Source organism: Elephas maximus, chromosome 13, assembly GCF_024166365.1.
Source record: "Elephas maximus indicus isolate mEleMax1 chromosome 13, mEleMax1 primary haplotype, whole genome shotgun sequence".
Lineage (NCBI taxonomy): Eukaryota > Metazoa > Chordata > Mammalia > Proboscidea > Elephantidae > Elephas > Elephas maximus.
Window position 1 is genome coordinate 468,583 of NC_064831.1, and position 12,214 is coordinate 480,796.

The following is a 12,214-nucleotide window of genomic DNA, read 5'->3' on the forward strand; positions in this document are numbered from 1 at the left end:
GTCAGAGTTTAGGGTCAGGGTTAGGGTCATGGTCAGGGTTAGGGTCATGGTCAGGGTTTAGGGTCATTGTCACGGTTTAGGGTCAGGGTCTGGGTCAGGGTTAGGGGTTAGAGTCAGGGTTAGGTTTAGGGTGTGGGTTTAGGGTTAGGATTTAGGGTTTAGGGTTAAGGCTAGGGTTAGTTTTAGAGGTTAGAGTTTAGGGTTAGGGTTAGGGCTAGGGCTAGGGCTTGGTGTTAGGGCTAGGTCTAGGGCTAGGGTTTTAGGGCTAGAGTTTAGGGTTAGGGTTAGGGTTTTGGGTTAGGCTGATGGTTAGAGTTTAGGGTTAGGGTTTATGATTAGTGTTAGGGTTAGTGTTAGGGTTTAGGGTTAGGGTTTAGGGTTAGCAGTTAGTGTTAGGGTTAGTGTTCAGGGTTAGGGTTAGTTTTTAGGGTTTGGGTTTAGGGTTAGCGGTTAGTGTTAGGGTTAGTGTTCAGGGTTAGGGTTAATGTTTAGGGTTAGGTTTTAGGGTTCGAGTTAGTGTTAGGGTTAGGGCTAGGGCTAGGACTTGGGCTAGGGCCTAGGGCTAGGGCTAGTGATATGGTTTGGGTTTAGGGTTCGGGTTTGGGTTAACGTTAGGCTTCGGTTTAGGCTTCGGGTTAGGATTTGGGTTAGGGTTTGGGTAAGGGTTATTGTTAGGTTCAGGGCTATTGTAAGGGTTAGGTTTAGGGTTACAGGTGGACTAGCGTTATGATTAGAGTTAAGTTTAAGTTTAGGGTTTGGGTTAGGTTTAGATTTAGGGTTAGGGTTTGGATGAAGTTTACGATATGGTGAGTGTTATTTTTAAGGTTAGGGCTAGAGTTTGGGTTCGTGTTCAGGTTAGTGTTAAGGTTAGGTTTAGCGTTTGGATTAGGGTTAGGGGTTATGTTTGGGGGTAGGGTTATGTATAGATTTAGGGTTAGTGTGAAGTTTAGGTTAAGGGTGAGGGTTACGGTTAGGGTTAGGGTAAGGGTGAGGGTTAGGGTCAGAGTTATTGTAAGGGTTAGGTTTAGGGTACTACAGGTGGGCCAAGGTTAAGTTTAGGGTTTGATTTAGGGGTAGGGTTAGGGTTAAAGTTAGGGTGAGCTTTAGCTTAGGGATAGGGTGAAGTTTAAGATAGGCTGAGGGTTAGTGTTAGGGTTATGGCTAAGGTTTGAGTTTGGTTTCAGGTTAGTGTTAAGGTTATGTTTAGGGTTAGGGTTAAGTTTACGGGTTCTTTTTACTTTTAGGGTTAGGGTTAAATTTTAGGTTAGGGTTAAGTTTAGTGTTATGGTTAGGATTAGGGTCACGGTTTGTGTTAGGCTTTGTCGTTTGGGTGAGGGTTAGGTTTAGGGTTCGGGTTGGGTAGGGTTAGGATTATGGTTATGGTAAGGTGTTAAGGGTTAGAGTTTTAGTTTAGGGTTAGGGTTTGGGTGAGGGTTCCGGTTAGTCATTGTGGTTCTGGTCATGGTTAGGTTTGGTTTAGGGTTAGGGTTAGGTTTATTATTAGGTTTCGGGTAAATGTTAGAGTTAGAGTTAGGGTGAGACTTAGGGTTAAGGTTTGGGTTAGGCTTTGGTGTTAGGGGTTAGGGTTTGGGTTAGGGGTTAGGGTTATCGTTAGGGCTTAGGGGTTCAGGTTAGTGTTAGGGTTAGGAATAGCATTAGGGTTAGGGTTGGAGGATACGGTTAGGGGTTAGGGTGAGGGTTGCAGTTAGTTTTACAGTTAAGGTGAGGGTTTAGGGTAAGTGTTATTTTTAGGGTTAGAGTTAGGGTTAGGTTCAGGGTTAGGGTTAGGTGTAGGGTAAGATTTCGGTTTAGGTTCAGGTTTAGAATTAGAGTTAGTGTTCTCTTTAGGATCAAGCTTAGAGTTAGGGTTAGGGTTAGGATTAGGGTTAGGTCTAGGGTTAGGTTCAGGGCTAATGTAAGGCTTAGTTTTACGGTTACAGGTGGAGTAGTGTTATGGTTAGAGTTTGGTTTAAGGTTAGGGTTTGGTTTAGGTTGAGGGTGAAGGTTAGGGTTAGTGTTGGATGAACCTTAGGACGGGGTGAGGGTTATTCTTATGATTAGGGCTGAAGTTTGATTTTGTGTTCAGGTTAGTGTTAAGGTTAGTTTTAGGCTTCGGGTTAGTGTTAGGAGTTACGTTTAGGGTTAGTGTTAGGTTTAGGTTCAGGGTTAGAGTGATGTTTAGGTTCATAGTGAGGGTCAAGGTAAGGGTTAGGATTACGGTGAGGATTATGCTTAGTGTTAGAGTTTACGTTTAGGGTGTTAGGGTTAGGTTTATGGTTAGGGTAGGGTTAATGTAAGGGTTAGTATTAGATTAGTGTTACTGTTCGTGTTTGGGTTAGGGTTAGGGATAAGTTTAGGGGTAGCGGCAGGTTTAGGGTTGGGGATTCGGTTAGGGGTTCGGGTGAGGTTTAGTGTTAGGTTTACAGTTAAGGTGAGGGTTTAGGGTAAGTGTTATGGTTAGGGTTAGAGTTAGAGTTAGGGTTAGGGTTAGGGTTAGGGTGAATTTTCAGTTAATAGTGAGGGTTAGGGTAAGGGTTAGGGTTAAGGTTAGAGTTAGGATTAAGATTAGTGTTCGGGTTAGGTTTAGGGTTAGGGTTAGGATAGGGGTAAGGTTAGGGTTAAGGCTAGGTTTACGGTCAAGGGTACATCTAGGTTAGGGTTAGGATTAGGTGTAGAGTTAGAGTTAGTGCTAGGGTTTAGGGGTAGGGTTCGGGTCAGGTTTAGAGTTATTGTTAGTGTTAGGGTTAGGGTAGAGTTAAGGTTAGGGTTAAGTTTAGGGTTAGGGTAAGGGTTATGTTTAGGTCAGGGTTAGGGTTAGGGTTAGGGATAGGGTTAGGTTTAGAGAAAGGGTTAGGGTTCGTGTGAGGGTTAGTGTTAGATTTACAGTTAAGCTGATGTTTTACAGTGTTACAGTTAGGGTCAGGGTTAGAGTTAGAGTTAGGGTTAGGGCTAGACTGAGGGGATAGTTTAGGGTTAGGTTTAATTTTAGGGTTATGCTTATGTATAGGGTGAAAGTTAAGTTAAGATTAGCGTTAGGGTAAATATTAGAGTTAGGTGTTTGGGTTAAGGTTAGGATCAGGTTAGGGTTAGGTTTAGGGTTAGTGTTAGTGTCAGGGTTAGGTTTTGGTGTTTGGGTTAATGTTAGGGTTAGCTTTAGGGTTAGGGTTTAGTTTAAGGTTAGGGTCAGGGTGAAGTTTAAGTTAAGGGTGAGGGTTGAGCTTAGGGTTAGTGTTAGGGGTTAGGGTTAGGGTTAGGGTTAAGGTTAGGATTAGGATTAGGGTTAAGATTAGTTTTAGGGTTAGGGTAAGTGTTACGGTTAATTCATGGTTAGGTTTAGGGCTAGGTAAAGGTTAGAGATAAGATTAGGTTAAGGGTAGGGTTTAGGTTTAGATGTTAGTGTGAGGGTTAGTGCTAGGTTTCCATTTAAGCTGAGTGTGTAGGGTAAGTTTTAGGGTTAGGATTAGGGTTAGAGATAGATTTAGGGTCAGGGTTAGGATTATGTTTAAGGTTAGGGTTAGGTATATGGTTAGGATTAGGGTTAGGGTCAGGGTTGGGGAGATTTAGTATTATGTTTAGTTTTAGGGCTAGGGTTAGGGTGAAGTTTATGTCAAGCGTGAGGGTTAGGGTTAGGGTTAGGGGTAAGGGTTCAGGTTAGGGTCAGGGCTAGGGTTTGCGTTAGGTTTAGGGTTAGCTTTAGTTTTGGTTAGGGTTAGGATTTGAATGAAGTTAGGGTAGGTTTAGGGTTATGGGTAGGGTGAAATTTTGGTTAGAGTTATTGTTCGGGGTTAGGGTTAGGTTTGAGTTTATCGTAGGGTTAAAGTTAGGGTTAAGGTTAGGTTAGGGTTATGGTCAGGGTTAGGATTAGGTTTAGGGTGAGGGTGAGGGTTAGGGTCCGAGTTATTGTAAGGGTTAGTTTTAGGGTTACAGGTGGGCCAAGGTTAAGGTTAGGGTTAGGTTTAGGGGTAGGGATAGGTTTAGAATTAGGTTAACATAAACTTCACCCTAACCCTAGCCCTAAAACTAAACATAATTAGAATTAGGGTGAGCTTTAGGTTAGGGATAGGGTGAAGTTTAAGTTAGGGTGAGGGTTAGGGTTAGGGTTATGGCTAAGGTTTGGGTTAGTTTTCAGGTTCGTGTTAAGGTTGTGTTTCGTGTTAGGGTTAAGTTTACGGGTTCTGTTTAGTTTTAGGGTTAGGGTTATGTTTAAGGTTAGGGTTAAGTTTAGTGTTACAGTTAGGGTTAGGGTTACGTTTTGTGTTAGGCGTTGTGGTTGGGGTGAGGTTTAGGTTTACGGTTAGGGTTGGGTAGGGTTAGGATTATGGTTACGGTTAGGTGTTAGGTGTTAGAGGTGTAGTTTAGGGTTAGGGTTTGGGTGAGGGTTCCGGTTAGACATTGTGGTTCTGGTCATGGTTAGGATTGGTTTAGGGTTAGGGTTAGGTTTATGATTAGGTTTCGGGTTAGTGTTAGAGTTAGAGTTAGGGTGAGAGCTACCTTTAAGGTTAGGGTTAGGTTTTGGTGTTATGGGTTAGGTTTGGGGTTAGGGTTAGGGTTATCATTAGGGCTTAGGTGTTCAGGTTAGTGTTAGGGTTAGGGATAGCATTAGGGTAAGGGTTGTGGGATACCGTTAGGGGTTAGAGTGAGTGTTACGGTTAGTTTTACATTTAAGGCGTGGGTTTAGGATAAGTGTCCCGATTATCGTTAGACATAGAGTTAGGGGTAGGTTTACGTTTAGGGTTAGGTGTAGGGTAAGATTTAGCTTTAGTTTCAGGTTTAGGGGTAGAGTTAGTGTTCTATTTAGGGTCAAGGTTAGAGTTCGGGTTAGCGTTAGGATTAGGTCTAGGGTTAGGATTAGGTTTAGGGTTAGGTTGAGGGGTATTTTAAGGGTTAGGTTTAGGGTTACAGGTGGACTAGCATTATGGTTAGAGTTAGATTTAATGTTAGGGGTTGGGTTAGGTTTAGGTTTAGGTTCAGGACTAAGGTTAGCGTTAGGGTTTGGATGAAGTTTAGGATAGGGTGAGGGTTATTTTTAGGGTTAGGGCTAGACTTTGGGTTTGTGCTCATGTTAGTGCTAAGGTTAGGTTTAGGGTTCAGGTTAGGGTTAGTGGTTATGTTCAGATTAGGTTTAGGTTTAGGGTTAGTGTGAAGTTTAGGTTAAGGGTGAGGGTTAGGATAAGGGTTTGCATTAGGGTTTGGATTCTAGTTAGTGTTAGAGTTTAGGTTTAGGGTGTTAGGGTTAGGTTTATGGTTAGGGAAGGGTTAAGTTTAGGGTTAATGTTAGGGTTAGCATTAGATTAGGGTTACTGTTCGTCTTCGGGTTAGGGTTAGGGATAATGTGAGGGATAGATAGCATTAGGTTTAGGGTTGGGGATACGGTTAAGGGTTAGGTTTAGGTTTACATTGAAGGTGAAGGTTTAGGGTAATTGTTATGGTTAGGGTTAGAGTTAGAGTTAGGCTTATGGTTAGGGTGAAGTTTCAGTTAATAGTCAGGGTTAGGGTTAAGGTTAGAGTTATGCTTAAGGTTAGTGTCAGGGTTAGGTTTAAGGTAGGGGTAAGGTTAGGGTTTAGGCTAGGTTTACGGTAAAGGGTAGGGCTAGGTTAGGCTTAGGGTTAGGTTTAGAGTAGAGTTAGTGCTAGGGTTTAGGCTTAGGGTTAGGGTCAGGTTTAGAGTTATTGTTAGGGTTAGGCTTAAGTTCGAGTTAAGGTTAGTGTTAAGTTTAGGGTTAGGGTAAGGGTTAGGATTAGGTCAAGGTTAAGGTTAGGATTAGGGATAGGGGTAGGATTAGGGAAAGGGTTAGCGATTCATGTGATGGTTAGTGTTAGGTTTACAGTTTAGCTGATGTTTTAGAGTGTTATGGTTAGGGGTATGGTTAGAGTTAGGGTTAGGGTTAGGATTAGGGTTAGGGCTAGACTGAGGGGATAGTTTAGGGTTAGGTTTAGTTTCAGGTTAGGCTTAGGCTTACGTTTAGGGTGAAGCATACGTTAAGGATGAGGGTTAGGACTAGTGTTAGCGTTACGTGTTTGCGTTAAGGTTAGGGTTAGATTTAGGGTTAGTATTAGGGTCAGGTTTACGTGTTTGGGTTAATGCTAGGGTCAGGTTTAGGCTTAGGTTTAGGGTTAGGGTTAGGGTTCAGTTTAGGGTTAGTGTTAGGGTGCATTTAAAGTTAAGGGCGAGTGTTGAGCTCAGGTTAGCGTTAGGTGTTAGGGTTAGGGTTAAGGTTAGGATTAGGTTTAGGGTTAAGTTTAGGTTTATGCTTAGGTTTAGAGTACATGTTAGGGTTAAGTCATTGTTAGGTTTAGGGCTAGGTTAAGGTTAGAGATAGGGTTAGGTTAAGGGTTGGGGTTAGGTTTAGATGTCAGGGTGAGGGTTAGTTCTAGGTTTCCATTTAAGCTGAGTGTGTAGGGTAAGTTTTAGGGTTAGGATTAGGGTTAGGGTTAGAGTTAGGTTCAGGTTTGGGTTAGGTTTATGGTTAGGATTAGGGTTAGGGTCCGGGTTAGGCGGAGATTTAGTGTTATATTTAGTTTTAGGGTTAGAGTTAGGGTGAAGTTTATGTTAAGCGTGAGGGTTAGGGTTAGGGGTTAGGGTTCAGGTTATGGTCCGGGTTAGGGTTAGGTTTACATTTAGGGTTAGGTTTAAGTTTAGTTTTATTTTTGGTTAAGGTTAGGGTTTGAATGAAGTTAGGGGAGGTTTAGGGTCATGGTTGGGGTGAATTTTGGTTAAGAGTGAGGGTTCGGTTTAGGGTTAGGGTTAGGTTTACGTTTAAGGGTAGGCTTAGGCTAAGGATTAGGGTTAGAGTTAGGGTTAGGGGTTAGTGTTTCAGTTTGGTTTACGGTAGAGTTATATTTAGGGTTAAGTTTAGGGTTAGGGTAAGAGTTAGAGTTACGTTTACAGTTAAGATGAGGGTTTTGGGTAAGTGTTAGTGTTAGGGTTAGGCTTAGTGCTAGGGTTAGGGTTAGGGTTAGGAGTTAGGGTTTGGTTTAAGATTATGGTAGGGTTAAGGTTAGGTTAGGGTTAGGATTAGCATTAGGTTTAGGGCGAAGGATAGGGTCAGAGTTATTGTAAGGGTTTGGATGAGGGTTACAGGTTGGCCAAGGTTAAGGTTAGGGTTAGGTTTAGGGTTAAAGTTAGGGTTAGCTTTAGGATAGAGATAGGGTGAAGTTTAAGATAGGGTGCGGGTTAGGTTTAGGGTTATGGCTAAGGTTTGCGTTAGTTTTCAGGTTATTGTTAAGGTTATGTTTAGGGTTAGGGTTAAGTTTACGGGTTCTGTTTAGTTTTAGGGTCAGGTTTAGATTTTAGGTTAGGGTTATTTACAGTGTTACTGTTAGGGTTAGGGTTATGGTTTGTGTCAGGCATTGTGGTTGGGATGAGGGTTAGGTTTAGGGTTAGGTTTGGTTAGGGTTAGGATTATGGTTATGGTAATGTGTTAGGAGTTAGAGGTGTAGTTTAGGGTTAGGGTTTGGGTGAGGGTTTTGGTTAGGCATTGTGGTTCTGGTCATGGTTAGGTTTGGTTTAGGGTTAGGGTTAGATTTATGATTAGGTTTCGGGTTAGTGTTAGAGTTAGGGTGAGAGTTAGGGTTAAGGTTTGGGTTATGCTTTGGTGTTATGCGTTAGGGTTTGATTTCAGGTTCGGGTTATCCTTAGGGCTTAAAGGTTCAGGTGATTGTGAGGGTTAGGCTTAGGGGTAGCTTTAGGGTTAGGGTTCGGGATACAGTTAGGGGTTAGGTTGAGGGTTTTGGTTAGTTTTACAGTTAAGGTGAGTGTTCAGGGTAAGTGTTATGGTTATGGTTAGAGTTAGGGTTAGGGTTCGGGTGAAGTTTCAGTTAATAGTGAGGGTTACGCTAAAAGTTAGGGTTAATGTTAGAGTTAGGGTTAAGGTTAGCGTTAGTGTTAGGTTTAGGGTAGGTAAGGTTAGGGTTAAGACTAGGTTTACGGTAAAGGGTTGGGCTGGGTTAGGGTTAGGGTTAGGTTTAGAATTATACTTAGTGCTGAGTTTAGGGTTAGGGTTAGGGTCAGGATTCGAGTTATTGTTTGGTTTAGGTATAGGTAGAGTTAAGGTTAGGTTTAATTTAGGTTTAGGGGAAGGGTTAGGTTTACGTCAGCGTTAGGTTTAGGATTAGGGATCGGGTTAGGGTTTGTGAAAGGGTTAGGGGTTCGTCTGAGGGTAAGTGTTAGGTTTACAGTTAAGCTGATGTTTTAGGCTGTTATGGTTAGGGTCATTGTTAGGTTTAGCGTTCGGGCTAGAGTTAGGTGATAGTTTAGGGTTAGGTTTAGTTTTAGGGTTAGGCTTAGGCTTAGGTTTAGGGTGAAGTTTAGGTTAAGGATGAGGGTTATGTTTAGGGTTAGTGTTAGGGTTAGGTGTTTGGGTTAAGGTTAGGGTCAGTTTAGGGTTCGGTTTAGAGTTCGGGTTAGCGTTAGGGTTCGGGTTAGGTGTTTGGGTTAACGTTAGGGTCAGGTTTATGTTTGCGTTTAGGGTTAGTGTTGGGTTCGTTTTAGGGTTAGTGTTTGGGTGAAATTTAAGTTAAGAGTGAGGGTTGAGCTTAGGGTTAGGGGTTAGGGTTAGGGTTAAGGTTAGTTTTAGGTTTAGGTTTAAGATTAGGTTTAGGGTTAGGTTTAGGGTAAGTGTTAGGGTTAAATCATGGTTAGGCTAGGGCATGGTTAAGATTAGAGATAGGGTCAGGTTAAGGGTTGGGGTTAGGTTTAGATGTTAGGGTGAGGGTTAGTGCTAGGTTTCCATTTAAGTTGAGTTTGTAGGGTAAGTTTTAGGGTTGGATTAGGGTTAGAGTTAGGGTCAGGGTTAGGGTTAAGGTTCGAGTTAGGGTTAGGTTTATGGTTAGGATTTGGGTTACGGTCAGGGTTAGGGGGAGATTTAGTGTTATGTTTAGTTTCAGGGTCAGGGTTAGGGTGCAGTTTAGGTTAAGGATGAGGGTTAGGGTTAGGTTTAGTGTTAGGGTTAGGTGTTTGGGTTAAGGTTAGGGTCAGGTTAGGGTTAGGGTTAGGGTTAGGCTTACTGTTAGGGTTAGGTGTTTGGGTTAATGTTAGAGTCAGGTTTAGGGTTAGGTTTAGAGTTAGGATTAGGTTTTGGTTTAAAGTTAGAGTTCGGGATAGGGTGAAGTTTAATTTAAGGGTGAGGGTTGAGCTTAGGGTTTGGGGTAGGGGTTAGGGTTATCGTTAGGGCTTAGGGGTTCAGGTTAGTGTTAGGGTTAGGAATAGCATTAGGGTTAGGGTCGGAGGATACGGTTAGGGGTTAGGGTGAGGGTTGCGGTTAGTTTTACAGTTAAGGTGAGGGTTTAGGGTAAGTGTTATTTTTAGGGTTAGAGTTAGGGTTAGGTTCAGGGTTAGGGTTAGGTGTAGGGTAAGATTTCGGTTTAGGTTCAGGTTTAGAATTAGAGTTAGTGTTCTATTTAGGATCAAGCTTAGAGTTAGGGTTAGGGTTAGGATTAGGGTTAGGTCTAGGGTTAGGTTCAGGGCTAATGTAAGGCTTAGTTTTAGGGTTACAGGTGGAGTAGTGTTATGGTTAGAGTTTGGTTTAAGTTTAGGGTTTGGTTTAGGTTGAGGGTGAAGGTTAGGGTTAGTGTTGGATGAACCTTAGGACGGGGTGAGGGTTATTCTTATGATTAGGGCTGAAGTTTGATTTTGTGTTCAGGTTAGTGTTAAGGTTAGTTTTAGGCTTCGGGTTAGTGTTAGGAGTTACGTTTAGGGTTAGTGTTAGGTTTAGGTTCAGGGTTAGAGTGATGTTTAGGTTCATAGTGAGGGTCAAGGTAAGGGTTAGGATTACGGTGAGGATTATGCTTAGTGTTAGAGTTTACGTTTAGGGTGTTAGGGTTAGGTTTATGGTTAGGGTAGGGTTAATGTAAGGGTTAGTATTAGATTAGTGTTACTGTTCGTGTTTGGGTTAGGGTTAGGGATAAGTTTAGGGGTAGCGGCAGGTTTAGGGTTGGGGATTCGGTTAGGGGTTCGGGTGAGGTTTAGTGTTAGGTTTACAGTTAAGGTGAGGGTTTAGGGTAAGTGTTATGGTTAGGGTTAGAGTTAGAGTTAGGGTTAGGGTTAGGGTTAGGGTTAGGGTGAATTTTCAGTTAATAGTGAGGGTTAGGGTAAGGGTTAGGGTTAAGGTTAGAGTTAGGATTAAGATTAGTGTTCGGGTTAGGTTTAGGGTTAGGGTTAGGATAGGGGTAAGGTTAGGGTTAAGGCTAGGTTTACGGTCAAGGGTACATCTAGGTTAGGGTTAGGATTAGGTGTAGAGTTAGAGTTAGTGCTAGGGTTTAGGGGTAGGGTTCGGGTCAGGTTTAGAGTTATTGTTAGTGTTAGGGTTAGGGTAGAGTTAAGGTTAGGGTTAAGTTTAGGGTTAGGGTAAGGGTTATGTTTAGGTCAGGGTTAGGGTTAGGGTTAGGGATAGGGTTAGGTTTAGGGAAAGGGTTAGGGTTCGTGTGAGGGTTAGTGTTAGATTTACAGTTAAGCTGATGTTTTACAGTGTTACAGTTAGGGTCAGGGTTAGAGTTAGAGTTAGGGTTAGGGCTAGACTGAGGGGATAGTTTAGGGTTAGGTTTAATTTTAGGGTTATGCTTATGTATAGGGTGAAAGTTAAGTTAAGATTAGCGTTAGGGTAAATATTAGAGTTAGGTGTTTGGGTTAAGGTTAGGATCAGGTTAGGGTTAGGTTTAGGGTTAGTGTTAGTGTCAGGGTTAGGTTTTGGTGTTTGGGTTAATGTTAGGGTTAGCTTTAGGGTTAGGGTTTAGTTTAAGGGTAGGGTCAGGGTGAAGTTTAAGTTAAGGGTGAGGGTTGAGCTTAGGGTTAGTGTTAGGGGTTAGGGTTAGGGTTAGGGTTAAGGTTAGGATTAGGATTAGGGTTAAGATTAGTTTTAGGGTTAGGGTAAGTGTTACGGTTAATTCATGGTTAGGTTTAGGGCTAGGTAAAGGTTAGAGATAAGATTAGGTTAAGGGTAGGGTTTAGGTTTAGATGTTAGTGTGAGGGTTAGTGCTAGGTTTCCATTTAAGCTGAGTGTGTAGGGTAAGTTTTAGGGTTAGGATTAGGGTTAGAGATAGATTTAGGGTCAGGGTTAGGATTATGTTTAAGGTTAGGGTTAGGTATATGGTTAGGATTAGGGTTAGGGTCAGGGTTGGGGAGATTTAGTATTATGTTTAGTTTTAGGGCTAGGGTTAGGGTGAAGTTTATGTCAAGCGTGAGGGTTAGGGTTAGGGTTAGGGGTAAGGGTTCAGGTTAGGGTCAGGGCTAGGGTTTGCGTTAGGTTTAGGGTTAGCTTTAGTTTTGGTTAGGGTTAGGATTTGAATGAAGTTAGGGTAGGTTTAGGGTTATGGGTAGGGTGAAATTTTGGTTAGAGTTATTGTTCGGGGTTAGGGTTAGGTTTGAGTTTATCGTAGGGTTAAAGTTACGGTTAAGGTTAGGTTAGGGTTATGGTCAGGGTTAGGATTAGGTTTAGGGTGAGGGTGAGGGTTAGGGTCCGAGTTATTGTAAGGGTTAGTTTTAGGGTTACAGGTGGGCCAAGGTTAAGGTTAGGGTTAGGTTTAGGGGTAGGGATAGGTTTAGAATTAGGTTAACATAAACTTCACCCTAACCCTAGCCCTAAAACTAAACATAATTAGAATTAGGGTGAGCTTTAGGTTAGGGATAGGGTGAAGTTTAAGTTAGGGTGAGGGTTAGGGTTAGGGTTATGGCTAAGGTTTGGGTTAGTTTTCAGGTTCGTGTTAAGGTTGTGTTTCGTGTTAGGGTTAAGTTTACGGGTTCTGTTTAGTTTTAGGGTTAGGGTTATGTTTAAGGTTAGGGTTAAGTTTAGTGTTACAGTTAGGGTTAGGGTTACGTTTTGTGTTAGGCGTTGTGGTTGGGGTGAGGTTTAGGTTTACGGTTAGGGTTGGGTAGGGTTAGGATTATGGTTACGGTTAGGTGTTAGGTGTTAGAGGTGTAGTTTAGGGTTAGGGTTTGGGTGAGGGTTCCGGTTAGACATTGTGGTTCTGGTCATGGTTAGGATTGGTTTAGGGTTAGGGTTAGGTTTATGATTAGGTTTCGGGTTAGTGTTAGAGTTAGAGTTAGGGTGAGAGCTACCTTTAAGGTTAGGGTTAGGTTTTGGTGTTATGGGTTAGGTTTGGGGTTAGGGTTAGGGTTATCATTAGGGCTTAGGTGTTCAGGTTAGTGTTAGGGTTAGGGATAGCATTAGGGTAAGGGTTGTGGGATACCGTTAGGGGTTAGAGTGAGTGTTACGGTTAG